Below are 15,161 nucleotides of genomic sequence, written 5' to 3'. Positions count from 1 at the left end.
CACTAGAGCCTGTGCTCTGCAACAAGAGAAGCCACTGCAATGAGAACCCCATGTCCAGCAATGAAGACCCAAGGCAGCCGAAAATAAATACAAATTTGAAAAAAAAAAAAAAAAAAAAAAGGACAATGGGTTTGAGTCCTAATCTGAGTTGCATAGTTTCAATAGGACTTACTGGAGGGGAGACATGATCACCATGGAGAGCATCAGTTGGGTGTTTACTTTGCCCTGGATAGATATCAGACATTCTCTCATCTAGTTCTCATTAGAGAATGGAGGTAGGTATCTTCACCCCAGTTTAATAGGCAAGGGAATTAAGTATCAGAGAGGTTAAATTCCTCAATCACTGTCACACAGCTAGCAAAAGGCAGAGCTAGAATTGAAATCCAGGTTGGACTCCACTGCCTGCCAGGAGAGGGAAAGAGAAAGAGAGACGAAGAAAGAAAACAGAGCAGGATGGGAGAAGAGGAGGAAGAAATGGCAAGGACCACAGTGAAAGTGAGTCTTTCTCACTGCGCACTGATGTCTCGCTGCAACTTCTGCATCCAAGGTATTGGATTCATTGTCTATAACCAGTGCTCCATGTCCTTCTTCTTCCTTCCTCTACCCAAGGAGCCCTGGGGATAATGGGATGAGGCCTCCCATCTCAAGCACAGGCCCTGAGGTCTTTTGGCTGGATTGGTGTCCATGGTAACCATCCCTGTGGCCTCCATATGAGCATGCAGGATGAAAAAGCCAGGATCGTTACTTGCAGAAGTCCAGCTGAAGGGAGCAACGTGAGATACTAAGGAAGGTGTAGCCAAGTTCACTTGGTAGAGGTGCAAGGGGAGGAGCTGGTGAACAGAGGGGGCATGAAAGTAACTAGAAAGAAAACCAGCTTGACACGAGGGAAGTAGAGATCCAGACCTCTTGCTCATCGCAAACCTCCCTTTGTCTCATTTTCTTTCTAGACTGTGCAGGTTCTTTTTCTATTTTTCAACCCCATGGAGATTTAGGGCCATCTTTTGGGTTTGCGAAAGAGATGGACACGACTTAGCAACAAAAAACAACAGAGGGAAAGAAACCACAGCACAGTCTTTTTGGTTGGAGAAAGACTGACCGCCTTTCACCACCACTCTGGCCATGACCCCTTGGGTTTGGGTGGAAGTGGGGGGTCTGGAAACATCACTGAGGCTCATGGAGAGAGGAAGAGAACTCTAGGATGAAAACCCAGGGCGTCTATAGGGTGGTTTGGGGGAATATTGTAGCAGGGGCCACTTGAGCTAGGGGCTTATGTGAGGATAAGAAATCCAACCAAAAAGCTGGTGAAGATGAGACACCACCACTTCCCTGGTGCTTTGAAAACACACCAGCTCCTATGGACCCGGACTCTGAGGATTAGGGCAAGCAAAAGAGAAAGCGATGGTAGGGGAAGGGATCTGGAATTCTACCTCACAGTCACCTGGAGACCCTGTTTTAAACCAGAAGAGGCTAAGTTACCTGTAAGTATTAATAAGCATTAAAATAATTTTCAGGAGCTTCCCTGGAGATCTAATGGTGAGGACTTTGCCTTCCAGTGCAGCGGTGTGGGTTCAGTTCCTGGTTGGGGAGTTAGGTTCCCATGTGCCTCATGGTCAAGAAACCAGAACATAAACAACAAAAACAATACTGTAACAAATTCAATGAAAACTTCTAAATGGTACAGATTAAAACAACTCTAAAAACATATAAGTTAGATATATCTCAATTTTAGAACAATACCTACAGGTTCTCAGAAAATAAGAGAGACAAGTACTACATACAAAACACCATGTCTAGACCATGTCTGCACAGTAATTAATGTTCCTGGTTTACTACAATTAAACAGTAAGAGCTAATGGCAGAGGGAAGCCCCAATATTGGAGTATTTGTCATATTCTTAGGGGAAGGCATAATGAACAGGTATTTCAACAACAGGACTCTTGGCAAAAAGTATTTTATATTCCCCAGTCCTGCTTTCTGTTCAAGGGCAGAATACAAGGTACATTTAATACCTGGGCACACAGCATCACATGCAAATTGCACGCAAGCCCATACCCATGCCCCATTTACCTCTTCACTCTCTGTATTTTCCCAATACTGGCAGAGGGAAGCGGGCCATCCTCACAACCCAGGATAAGAGGGAGGAATCAGAAAAAAGCATGTGGCGAAAATATGATTTCTTTTATTACATAGGGAGCTGATAAAGGTCTACAAATAAACTTTACTACATTATTGAATGGAACATTAAATTTCATGAGTTTCATTATACTGGTGATAAATCTGTGTTTTGGGATGCCATTCTGGATGATGTAATTCTGAGGAAGAGTAATTCCATGCAAATGGCTCTGATGAGGTGTTGGTACCTCCTGCCCAGTAAAAGTCCCCAGTCCAACTCACACATAAACGTCCACTCAGGGACCCAGGACCCCTGAACACTTGGTCAAGAGAAGTTCCAAACAATATTTCTCTGTTGATTTATCTTATAAGCCAATATTTCTCCTGGGATCTCAAGTGTAGGGTGTTCATGGCAGGGCCAGGTGGGTGTTTCAGAGACTCAGCTTAATATCCAGATCAGAATTCCACAGCAAGAAACAAGAAGCAAAAGGAAAGGAAGTTGGGAATCAATGTAAAGGTTGAATATATGTTTGTAGTCTGAAGTTGCTTATTCTTTTGCCTGCCTAGCATTTCTTTGGTGGAGGATTTTAGTGAGATGGTCATTCAAGGGACTTCACACCCCTATCATAGGGGTGGGCATGTGAACCAGGCTGGCCAATCAATTTATACTCTTGGATCCAGTGATTGGTTCAGAGGTGGACATATGACCAAAGAAGAACCAGTCATGACTCCTGATTGTGGGAGGATTGCTAATGGGCACTGGGAGAAAAATGTTATCCTTTCTCACTGCAATGTCCATGTTAAACTGCAGCTTCTAGACCCCACAGAGGAGAATCTGGTAGAGAATAAAGTTAGGATAGAGGAAAATGTACCAGAATGATGAAGAAAAATCAAAGAGTGATGACATAGTTTGAGTTCCTTGATCTGGCTATACCTGCATATCTACTGTTTGGACTGATTTCCAAATTGTGTGAGCTGATACGTTTTCTTCAATCTATTTTGAGTTGGGTTTCTATCTTTTGCAACAGAATTAGTTCCTGACAAATATACACTGTAGGAGGAATTCAGTGAAGAATGAAGAGTAAAATAATGCTTGATGGAGAAAATAGACAATGTCACAATATCGTAGGAGAGGAAGAAAGGGATGAAACTAAAGAAAAAAAAAGGTTAGGGTAGGTGATATTATGGTTTAGTGGCCCTCTTCCATAGAAAGGCAATTATTTCTGTTAAAATTTATTTTGGGATTTTATCCTCAAAGTCTGTGGGGGCTTCCTGGTAGCTCAGCAGTAAAGAAACCACCTGCAATGCGGGAGATGCAGGAGACTCGGGTTCAATCCCTGGGTCAGGAAGACCCCCCTGGAGGAGGAAATAGCAAACCACTCCTGTATTATTGCCTGGAAAACTCGGTGAACAGAGGAACCTGGTGGGCTATGGTCCATGTGATCACAAAGAGTCAGACATAGCTGAGCAACAGAAAACACACATATGCCCCAAAATCTGTGAGCGTGGTCCCTCAGGGAAAAGGTGATGCAAAATTCTTTCTGGGCCCCATGGTGGGGATCAAAGATTTCATCTGATCACTGGCAATTCTAGACTATTGAAATCACACTTGGCTAGAAGAACAGTGGTAGGTACACTGTGTCTGGTGTGGTAGGACACCCTGTCCTGGATCATCACATAACCTGTTTATCATATTGCAAAATATGGAGATGACTAAAGTGAAAATCCCAGCTTACCATGGGAAGCAGGAAGATCAACAAAGAAACTCAAAACTTTTGTCCTCAGTTATTTGTTCTTCTCAAGTTCTTTCATCTACATGAGAGTGTTCTGGCCTCTGGTAATTGCCCTAGGAATTCTACCACAGAGATAATTTTGTTTAGTTCTGCTTTCTGTTCTTCTTCCTGTTTTGATAATAGGTAATAATTCACTGCTGGATAGCATGTAACCTCTTTCTTTGACTTGTCCTGTACTCTCTCCCCTTACTGGCCGAGATGAAGTAATTCCATATAGAGAAGGTCCTAACTGAAAACGCTATTCTTTAGACTGGGTATGACTTTTTGGAAAGACTTAAATGTTTATGCAAGACATTTTCATTGATGAACACAAAATTTACACTTTCATCTTGAATATTTATAGCATTCAAGTATACTGGGACTGGAAAAATCATAGAAGGGCTATTAATATTAATATATATCATAGACATTGCAATGACTGGAATTTTTTGGCAGGGGTTTGGCGTGGGGGGCGTTGTGCTTTTCAGCATCCACTTATCTTATTTGGAAGTTATTCCCCAGGTGTGAGATCTTGGTAGAAAGCAATGCTTTTCCTCCACTTATAGAAGCCAGAGGTCTAAAGCCTGTCTCTTCCAGAATCTTAGCTTCAAGGACTTGGGCATCACGAACAGACATATGGCCTTCCAAGGATCTGGGGTGTCGATTGAGGGATATAAAGAGTGATGGTGGTGGTCTCCTACAAATGACAGTTGTTGTGTTTCCTGTCTCTTAACCTTTTGGAGGCATTTGGTCCCATCAATTCTGTTTTTTCCAATCTATTCTTCCAGGCTTGCCTTGATTAAGTGATCAACTCCTGTTTTGTTCAAAGAGGTCAGAACTCAGTTTCTGGGACTTCCTTGGTGGTCCAGTGGTTAAGACTCCATGCTTCCACTACAGAGAGGTGGGTTCAATTCCTGATTGGGGAACTAAGATCCCACATGCTGTGCAGCACAGCCAAAAGTTTAAAAACAAAGCAAAGCAACTCTGTTTCTGTTACTTGCAACCATGAGTATTTTAATTATCTCCTCCTCCTCCTTATCATCATCACAGTGTTTTCAAAGTCTCGATCCCAAAACACAGCCCTGTGTCTTTGTGGGTCTCAAGAAGGATGCTCCCTCTATAAAGAGGGATGGAGTGTATATTTCTTCTTGTGTAGCATCCCAATAGGCCTCTCCTCCTCTCCTGCTCCATCTAGGACTCTGGTCTTTACATTTCAAAGTCAAAGGATGACCCTCTCCTCCTCCTTCACTTGGATTTGTTTTTGTTTTGTGTTTTGAATTCTGGCTAATATTGCTCCAAACATGTCACATTCTTGGTGGCAGAGCAGCAAGGTGGTATAGTGTGGGTATTTTGGAGTTATTTTTACAGAGTGTTAATGCATCCCCTCCAATTCATATGTTGAAAACCTACACCACCGTGTGGTGGTATTAGGAGATGGAGCCTTTGGGAGGTAATTAGGTCATGAGGGTGTAGCCCTCATGACGGGATTAGTGCCCTTAGAAGAAAGGAGAGAGCTTGCTTTTCTCTCTCCCTGCTCTGAAGATAAAAGATGATGTCCATCTGCACACCAGGAAGTGGGTCTTGTGCAGACACCAGATCTGTTGGCATATTAATCTTGGACTTGCCACACTCCAGAACTGTGAGAAATAAATGGTCTGTTGTTGAAGCTGTTTTGTGTATGGTGATTTGTTATAATAGTCAGAACTAAGATGCACAGACTTGGGTTCAAATCTTGGGTCTGTTGTTCAGCAGCTGGGTGACCTTAAGCAAGCTGATGAACTCCTCTGCATCTCTGGGATCTTCTTTTTCTTAAGATGCAAGGAGTAATGCTAATCTCATACAATGACTGTGACAGTAGGGTCATAACGCAAAGGGGTTTAGCCAGTGCCTAGCACTTAAGAAGGGACCCCAAACATAGGATAATGGTGGCTGACTTTCTCTTCTTTGTATCTGAGCACAATGGCTGTGGAGATGAGGTTCCCTTGGTGTGTCCCTTCTAGGTTGAGGTTGGACGGTGGGATGACTGGTGGTTGGCTAATACTTCTTCCTCTCACAGGAGTACAAGGTAGTCTGTCATAGATAAACAGTGAAGTTCACATTTCCTACTCTTGCTGGTAAGAATTTCTACTTTTTTTTTTTTTTAAGCTAACAATCATTTCTGTCTTCCTATGTGCCAGGAATTCTGCTGAGCAATTTAATCAACTAAGTCAATCCTTACAATAACACTATGACGCACATACTTTATTAACATCTCCATTTTTAGGTGGGAAATCGGTCTTAGAAAGTTAATCTGCTCAAAATCATACAGCTAGTGTGTAGTAAAACTAAGGCTTTTGGTTTTTTTTTTAAATTGTGGTAAAATATACATAACATACGAATTAACCATTTTAACCACTTTTAAGTACACAATTCAGTGGCGTATAAAGGATCATGGCATCCGGTCCCACCACTTCATGGGAAATAGATGGGGAAACAGTGGAAACAGTGTCAGACTTTATTTTTCTGGGCTTCAAAATCACTACAGATGGTGACTGCAGCCATGAAATTAAGATGCTTACTCCTTGGATGGAAAGTTATGACCAACCTAGATAGCATATTCAAAAGCAGAGACATTACTTTGCCAACAAAGGTTCGTCTAGTCAAGGCTATGGTTTTTCCTGTGGTCATGTATGGATGTGAGAGTTGGACTGTGAAGAAGGCTGAGCACCGAAGAATTGATGCTTTTGAACTGTGGTGTTGGAGAAGACTCTTGAGAGTCCCTTGGACTGCAAGGAGATCCAACCAGTCCATTCTGAAGGAGATCAGCCCTGGGATTTCTTTGGAAGGAATGATGCTAAAGCTGAAACTCCAGTACTTTGGCCACCTCATGTGAAGAGTTGACTCATTGGAAAAGACTCTGATGCTGGGAGGGATTGGGGGCAGGAGGAGAAGGGGACGACAGAGGATGAGATGGCTGGATGGCATCACTGACTCGATGGACGTGAGTCTGAGTGAACTCCAGGAGTTGGTGATGGACAGGGAGGCCTGGTGTGCTGCGATTCATGGGGTCGCAAAGAGTTGGACACGACTGAGCGACTGATCTGATCTGATCTGACACTGTGTGACTATCACCACTATTCATTCCCAGAACTTTTTCACTATCCCAAGAGTTGAGCTTTTTAAGTTGAATTTGTGCAGTGTCTATTTTTTTCCTTTTTTTTGGTCTGTGTCACTTGGCATGTGGAACTTTAAGTTTCCTGACCACGGATGGAACCCACACCCCCTGCACTGGAAGCATGGGGTCTTAACCCTAATACCACCAGGAACATCTTCAACTTCTAATTTGTGAATGGAGCCTATTGTGAAGCAGTTAGAGTATAAATTCTTTGAGCGTTCAAACCTCAGGTATGCCTTTGATGAGCTGTGAGGTCTTGGGGGAAGTTACTTGGTTTTTTTGTGCCTCAGTACCTTCCTCTGTAAATGGAGAGCATGATAATTAATGGTGCCTGTCTTATAGAGTGGTTATCATATTAAGTGATATTAAATACTTAGAGTTCCCCTGTAGATATTAGGCACACAATAAGCATTAGTTGTTATTACTCCCTAGTGCTAATTATAGGGTGCTGTGGTCCTGATGGAAGGAAAGCTGGCACATCAGAGCATTAGGAAAGATGCTGTGATGTGGACAGGGCTTTGGACCACATGGATTTTATTCAAGTTCACTTCTTTGAGCTGGGCTTGAGGTGATACATCACTTCCTTGAATCAAGTTGATGGATTCCAGGACCGTCTGGGTGGTCCAGTGGTTAAGATTCTGTGCTTCCAATGCACGAGGTGTGGGTTTGATCTCTGGTCAGGGAAAAAAGATACCACATACTGTGTGATGAGGCTAGATGAAGACAAAAAAACAAAAAACAAAAAGAGCAGGGTGGGGAAGGGGTTGATGGGGTTTCATTACATCTTCAAAATCTCCTCTAATGTTGAAAGGCAACATGATCTCTCTCATAACTAGGTAACTGGGTGGCCCAAGCAGGCAACTGCTAACACATATGTGCGTCTGTCTCCAGAGATGGGTACCTGGCAGATGGAGAGCTTAAGGTGAGTTGCAGGATGGAAGCTGTGCAGGCAGCATCCTCAAAGTCTTCTCTTCCTCTGGACCCCAGGCCAGAAACAAAGAGCTCATAACTCCCATGCTGCCTCCTGCCTCCTTCCATACTGTCAAGGAATAATTTTAGAAAATATTAAAATCTCAAACAAATGCACAGCAAGCATGTACCAAAGTTTTATTTAACTCATTAATGAGAGAACCAGCAGGATGGCAGAGCTGGCTTCAGAGAGGATATGAGAACTGATATGTAAAAATACAGTGCTCTTAAAATAATAGAAGGATGCTAGAATTTAGTTGCTAAGTAAGATATAAAACTGTAAGACTGGTTAATATATATAAGAACAATATATCCATACTGTTTGGGTCTATATTCTCTGCTAGTCAGAAATCATTTGCATCTCTACCACATAAAAATAATTTGTACTCTCTAAGTTTTTTCCAAGTTACTATCAACCCTTGCAGAGCTGGGTCTCCGGTCAATATATAAATTCACATTTCCTTGGAGAGTCAGGTGGTATTTTGAGGGCTTTTAGACAATGCCGTAGCCTGATAATAAAAAGACTTTTGACTTATTTCCAAGTTTTGGGTGATTCTTTTGTAAGAATAACCATGGAAGGGATCGATGAGCGATTAGAAATCCTTCCCCACCAAGCCTTAGATAAGGTCTCAGGTGCTGTTCCAGCAGTGTGCTTCTTGTGGCTACGACCAGTTGATGGAAACTGGTACAAGGGAGAAAGTGATTTGTCATCCAGCCCTTGATGACAACGGTGGCTTGATTTATAACTTCCGAACAGCTTCGCCCACAGCTGGCAGAGGCTATTCCAATGACTCAGTCAGAGCTCTGGCTTAGCCGCAAGGAAAGACCTAAAGAAGCATCATCTCTCATTGAGAGAAGGCGAGAGGCCAAAGGAAGTGGGTGGTCAAAGATGATTTTTTTCCATCCTAGATGAATGTTCCCTTATCCTTCCTAAAGTCAGTATTTCATAGACAAGCTACATGGCTTCAGAGCCATTTATCTCATGTGGATGGTATGTTTTGATTTTTCCTAGTGTAAAAAGTTGTGTGTCAACTCTGAATATCCACTGGAAGACTGATGCTGAAGCTCCAGTAATTTGGCCACCTGATGCAAAGAGCCATCTCATTGGAAAAGACCCTGATGCTGGGAAAGATTGAGGGCAGGAGGAGAAGGGGGTGACAGAAGATGAGATGGTTGGATGGCATCTCTGACTCAATGGACTTGAATTTGAGCAAACTCCAGGAGATAGTGAAGGACAGGGAAGGACAGGGTCCCTGCAGACCACGGGGTTACAAAGAATGGGACATGACTTAGCCACTGAATAACAACAAATGTAGAGAGCTGAGTGTTAATGGGTGAGGAGCTTGGAAGGAGATGGGAGATTTGTTCTTAGTTGCACTGGGTGCTGCTAGTGACCTTACAGAGTTTATAGTTCATCCATTCAGTAAATGGACCTGTTATAATCATGAGAAATGGGAAGATCATGCCTTCAAGAAGAGGCAATCATCCTTCATTCATTCCAAGGCATACTCTGGCACCCACTATGAACCAAGCTTTATTGAAGTCCATTGGAACTCAGGAAGTCTCTTCCCTAGAAAGACCATGAGATGCTACCATATAACAAGTCTCCTTTGTGAGCTACACCAAGCCCTGTGTGCCTCTGCCAGTAAAGGCAAGGCTATCTGCAGTCAGAGGGAAGACTTAAGTAGTGTGTCAGTGTCCTTTGTCGAAATATTATTTCTTATAGTTACTCAGTGTTTAAATTGTCAACAAAATCTCCCACTTGTAGATTACCCCTAACATTTATATTTCTACCCCAAACTGTGGAGAAGGCAGTTCATTAATGTTTCAAATAAGGTAAGAGAACGCTAATTCACTGTTATCATAGGACTGTCATTTCTGTCCTGAGTGAAATGATGAGAAGGGACAGGAAACCTTCTCTCTTGGGACAGCTGTGAATGGTCAGTTGAAGAAAAGTACAAGGAGGCAGGGGCTGGGAACTGAGCGGATGATATCCAGCCTCGTGAGTTTTATGCAGTAAAGGCAAAGTGAAAGATGGGACCCCTCTCTGTGTCTCTGGTGTTCTGTGACCTCTGCCTCAGTGTTCATTAAGGGTGAAGTTCCTGGACTTCCCTGGTGGTCCAGTGGTTAAGAATCTACCTCCCAGTGTAGGCGACACAGGTTCGATCCCTGGTGTAGGAAGATTCCCACATGCCGAGGGGCAGTTAAGCCCAGGCACTACATCTACTGAGCCCCTATGTCCTACAGACCATGCTCTGCAACAAGAGAAGCCACTCCAATGAGAAGCCTGTGCATGGCAACTGGAGAGTAGCCCCTGCTCACCACAACCAGAGAAAAGCCTGCGCACAACACTGAAGACCCAGGGCAGCCAAAATATAAATAAGAAAAAAAGGGTGAAATTCCTACTTTATTGAGAGATGGGAGACAACCCTACTTTGGTAGACCATGAAGCAACCGCACTGGGTGAGAAGCTATGGGAGGGAGATCAATTCAGATCAGTCACTCAGTCGTGTCCAACTCTTTGCGACCCCATGAATCGCAGCACGCCAGGCCTCCCTGTCCATCACCAACTCCCGGAGTTCACTCAGACTCACGTCCATCGAGTCAGTGATGCCATCCAGCCATCTCATCCTCTGTTGTCCCCTTCTCCTCCTGCCCCCAATCTCTCCCAGCATCAGAGTCTTTTCCAATGAGTCAACTCTTCGCATGAGGTGGCCAAAGTACTGGAGTTTCAGCTTTAGCATCATTCCTTCCAAAGAAATCCCAGGGCTGATCTTCAGAATGGACTGGTTGGATCTCCTTGCAGTCCAAGGGACTCTCAAGAGTCTTCTCCAATACCACAGTTCAAAAGCATCAATTCTTCGGTGCTCAGCCTTCTTCACAGTCCAACTCTCACATCCATACATGACCACAGGAAAAACCATAGCTTTGACTAGACGAACCTTTGTTGGCAAAGTAATGTCTCTGCTTTTGAATATGCTATCTAGGTTGGTCATAACTTTCCTTCCAAGGAGTAAGCGTCTTTTAATTTCATGGCTGCAATCACCATCTGTAGTGATTTTGGAGCCCAGAAAAATAAAGTCTGACACTGTTTCCACTGTTTCCCCATCTATTTCCCATGAAGTGGTGGGACTGGATGCCATGATCTTCGTTTTCTGAATGTTGAGCTTTAGGCCAACTTTTTCACTCTCCACTTTCACTTTCATCAAGAGGCTTTTTAGTTCCTCTTCACTTTCTGCCATAAGGGTGGTGTCATCTGCATATCTGAGGTTATGGATATTTCTCCCGGCAATCTTGATTCCAACTTGTGTTTCTCCCAGTCCAGCATTTCTCATGATGTACTCTGCATATAAGTTAAATACACAGGGTGACAATATACAGCCTTGATGAACTCCTTTCCCTATTTGGAACCAGTCTGTTGTTCCATGTCCAGTTCTAACTGTTGCTTCCTGACCTGCATACAAATTTCTCAAGAGGCAGATCAGGTGGTCTGGTATTCCCTCCTCTTTCAGAATTTTCCACAGTTTATTGTGATCCACACAGTCAAAGGCTTTGGCATAGTCAATAAAGCAGAAATAGATGTTTTTCTGGAACTCTCTTGCTTTTTCCATGATCCAGTGGATGTTGGCAATTTGATCTCTGGTTTCTCTGCCTTTTCTAAAACCAGCTTCAACGTCAGGAAGTTCACGGTTCACATATTGCTGAAGCCTGGCTTGGAGAATTTTGAGCATTACTTTAGCGTAGGTCTAAAGCAAAGAAGACAGCCCCTGCCCAACCAGAACTCACTGTGCAGGAGACAGGAGTATACCAGCACTAACCACAGCCTGTGGAGGGTCAATGTCCACAAGGGCATTGAGACTATAGAGTGTCAATGAGAGAAACATCATAAGATTGAAGGGAAGAAGATCAATTATACCACGCAAATACTAATCCAAGTGTTGCTGCTGCTGCTAAGTCACTTCATTCGTGCCCGACTCTGTGTGACCCCATAGATGGCAGCCCACCAGGCTCCCTGGTCCCTGGGATTCTCCAGGCAAGAACACTGGAGTGGGTTGCCGTTTCTTTCTCCAATGCATGAAAGTGAAAAGTGAAAGTGAAGTCGCTCAGTCGTGTCCGACCCTCAGCGACCCAATGGACTGCAGCCTACCAGGCTCCTCTGTCCATGGGATTTTCCAGGCAGGAGTACTGGAGTGGGGTGCCATTGCCTTCTCCCAATCCAAGTGTTAGGTAGTTAGAACAGGAAACAGGAGTCCAAAATGGCGGTGGCTAGAAGACAAGGAAGGGAAAAGCCGGTGAAAATAGAACAAAGGAAGGTCAAAGGAAGTTCTGAGGACCTGAGTGAGGACCTCCGGTAGAACAAATAGCACCCCTGGCTAGCCCAATTTACACAGGGCAGGCCCAGGGAGAGGAAAAAAACATATAAAAAGAGGAGCCAAAGTACACTCTCTCTCGCTCCCTTCCCCACGTGCTGGCACGCTCCCCCACTCTCTTCTCTTCGCATCTTTGGGTTGGCATGCCCTCACGCTTTGAGGATGGATTCTCTTGCTATTTTCTAAATAGAACTGTAACACCGATTTGTCTAAGAGCTATGACACGGTCTGTCCAAGACCTGAGAGCTGCGACACGCTGAGGGCTTTAATGTCCGTCGCTCCAAATCTTTGCTGTGATGAGACAGAACCGAGGAGCATACACTCGCCCGACACAAGGAAAGTTGGCATGGCTGAATCAGTTTGATCTGGGTACAGGCTAGGTGGCCAAGGCCCAAGAAGTGAGAGCCTCTCTGGCCAAAGTGAGTGGATGGATGGAAATTGTCAGGCAGGGGCTTTGGCTGATTTTAGATAACAGATAACAGGCCTCACTGAAAACTGGCATGTGCCTTTATGCGGCTTCTTTCATATCTTCTCAGAAAAGCCCTGTAAATCAGGGCCCTGAATGGCTGCAGGCCTTCTGCATCCAGTCATAGCCAGTTACCTGGCTAGTGTCTCACCCAGGCTAGGCTTCAGGGTGCGTGCTAGTTCCTAGAGTGCCTTTTGCAAATTAGTACACAATTTTACTAATTGTCCACTAGACAGATACAGTTCAAGGATGTGTCAACTACAAATTGGCACTTACCAAGAGCTTTGCCAACGACTGAACAACACAGGCATTTGCCACCTGCCATGGAGATTGAGCTCCATCTGCTCTAGTGTTGACCTTCAATACCGGCTGAGGGGGTTCAGGCTGGAGTGAGGCACTCTGTGCTCCAGGGAATCTGGTGGGACAGGTCTTCAGATAGTTGGATGTTTTTAGGAACAGATTTTATGATCTCAACCCTTGCATCTCCTCAGGTCTAGAGAAGCACTAAATCCCTTCATGGTGACATCAGATCCTCATGACTAACAAAAATCTTTTTGAAAAATGAGTGCTTCATGGTCCTGAACTCCCCCTTCACCAAAACCTTATCTATTGACCTTCCCCCACTGCCGCTTTGGAGTGGTCTCTCAGAGCTATCTGAGATGCTGCCTCCCAGGCTGCAGTCCTCATTTTGCCCCAAATGAAACTTAACTCTCAAGTTGTACATCTTTTTTAGCTGACAGACGCATGGCTTGGTAAGGGGAGTGAAGGCTGGATTTCAGGCCCCTCTTACTGCCTCAGCAGGGTGTGTTGTGAAATGTACAACCTGTGCAACTGTGCATGTCAGCCTTGCTGAGCTTTATGATCTCCAAGGACAGTTTCTATCAACCTTTAAAAGGCACCCTGGGAGGACAGAATTAGCATCACATCCAAGGGGATGAGCAAGTAGCATTTAGAGAAGAAAAGGTAGGAATCCAGCTTCAATTCCACTTTCCTGGTGAAGTCTTCTGTTCCAGGGCCATCAGAAATGATTTTGGATTCTCAATAGCAAATCATTAGGTACTGAAAAACCAGAGACTGACAGGATGCCCAGAAGGCAGGGAAAGTGTGAGGTTTCAAAGTCCAAATTAACCACTGGGAGTGGTGATCACCGTTTATCTTGTAATCCCCAACATCTTGGAGGAGGAGGCCTGGAAAGCATTTCCAGTAGAAGATGAAGACATTGGGATGGGAAGACAAGATAATGAGTAGAGCAGAGGCTGGATCTGGTGGGAGGGAATGGGATAAACATACAGAGGAAGGGGCTGAACAAAAAAAGAAGATAGAGGAACCAGGAGGTATGAAGGTGGGTTGTAGAGCAGAGGGATAAGGGATTTTGGCTGGATAATGATAGGGCCCACACGGGGTCTCATTGATAAGATGGCTTGTTATGTTGACCTCACAAACAAAGAATAAATCACAGTGATCTTTGAGGCCGACCAAACTGCCCAAATGGCATCCTGTTATCTCACTGGTGCCTGTCTTTTCAAAGCTGCAAGACTACCAGATTCCAGACCTCCAGCTACGTGACCATCCCTTCAGAGATTTTTTCATTGGTGGGGTGTAAGAAGGACTCCGTCAGAAAGGGAGAACTCTGGTTCTCCTTAAGAGCCAGTCACCCTCTCTTTTCCCTCTAATAAATTTCCTTTTCTTGCCTGACTGCCCAACTCACTCTCTTTTTCTCTGCACTCGCCTGACAGATAATGTTTTATCTTCTTCAGGCTGAAGTCAGTACAATCCAAGATGCTGAAGGTGCTGAAGGTCTAGAGTGGTTATGGAGGACCTCTCTGAGGAGGTGATATTTAGGCTAAGAGCAAAGGTTGAGAGGAATTCGTAATCATTTCTACTAGAGCTTTAAAAAATTAAGTATTGGACTTTCCTGGTGGTACAGTGGATAAGAATCTGCCTGCCAATGCAGGGGACACGGATGGGTTAGATCCTTGGTCTAGGAAGCTTCCACATGCTGCAGAGCAACTAATCCTGTGAGTCACAACTGCTAAACCTACGTGCCGGAGTCCGCGAGCCACAACTACTGAGCCCACGTGCTGCAGCTCCTGAAGGCCGGGCCCCTAGACCCGAGCTCTGCAGCAAGAGAAGCCATGGCAGTGAGAAGCCCGTGCACCGCAACTAGAGCGCAGCTCCCCACTTGCCAGGACTAGAGAAAGCCTGCTCACAGCAATGAAGACACAGAGCAACCAAACATAAATCAATTACAAAAAATTATTACTTCATGTACAAGAAACACACATACACACACATGCACATTAAGCATGTGGCTCAAT

This window comes from Bos mutus, chromosome 18 (assembly GCF_027580195.1).
Source record: "Bos mutus isolate GX-2022 chromosome 18, NWIPB_WYAK_1.1, whole genome shotgun sequence".
NCBI lineage: Eukaryota > Metazoa > Chordata > Mammalia > Artiodactyla > Bovidae > Bos > Bos mutus.
This window is presented reverse-complemented; position numbering follows the sequence as displayed.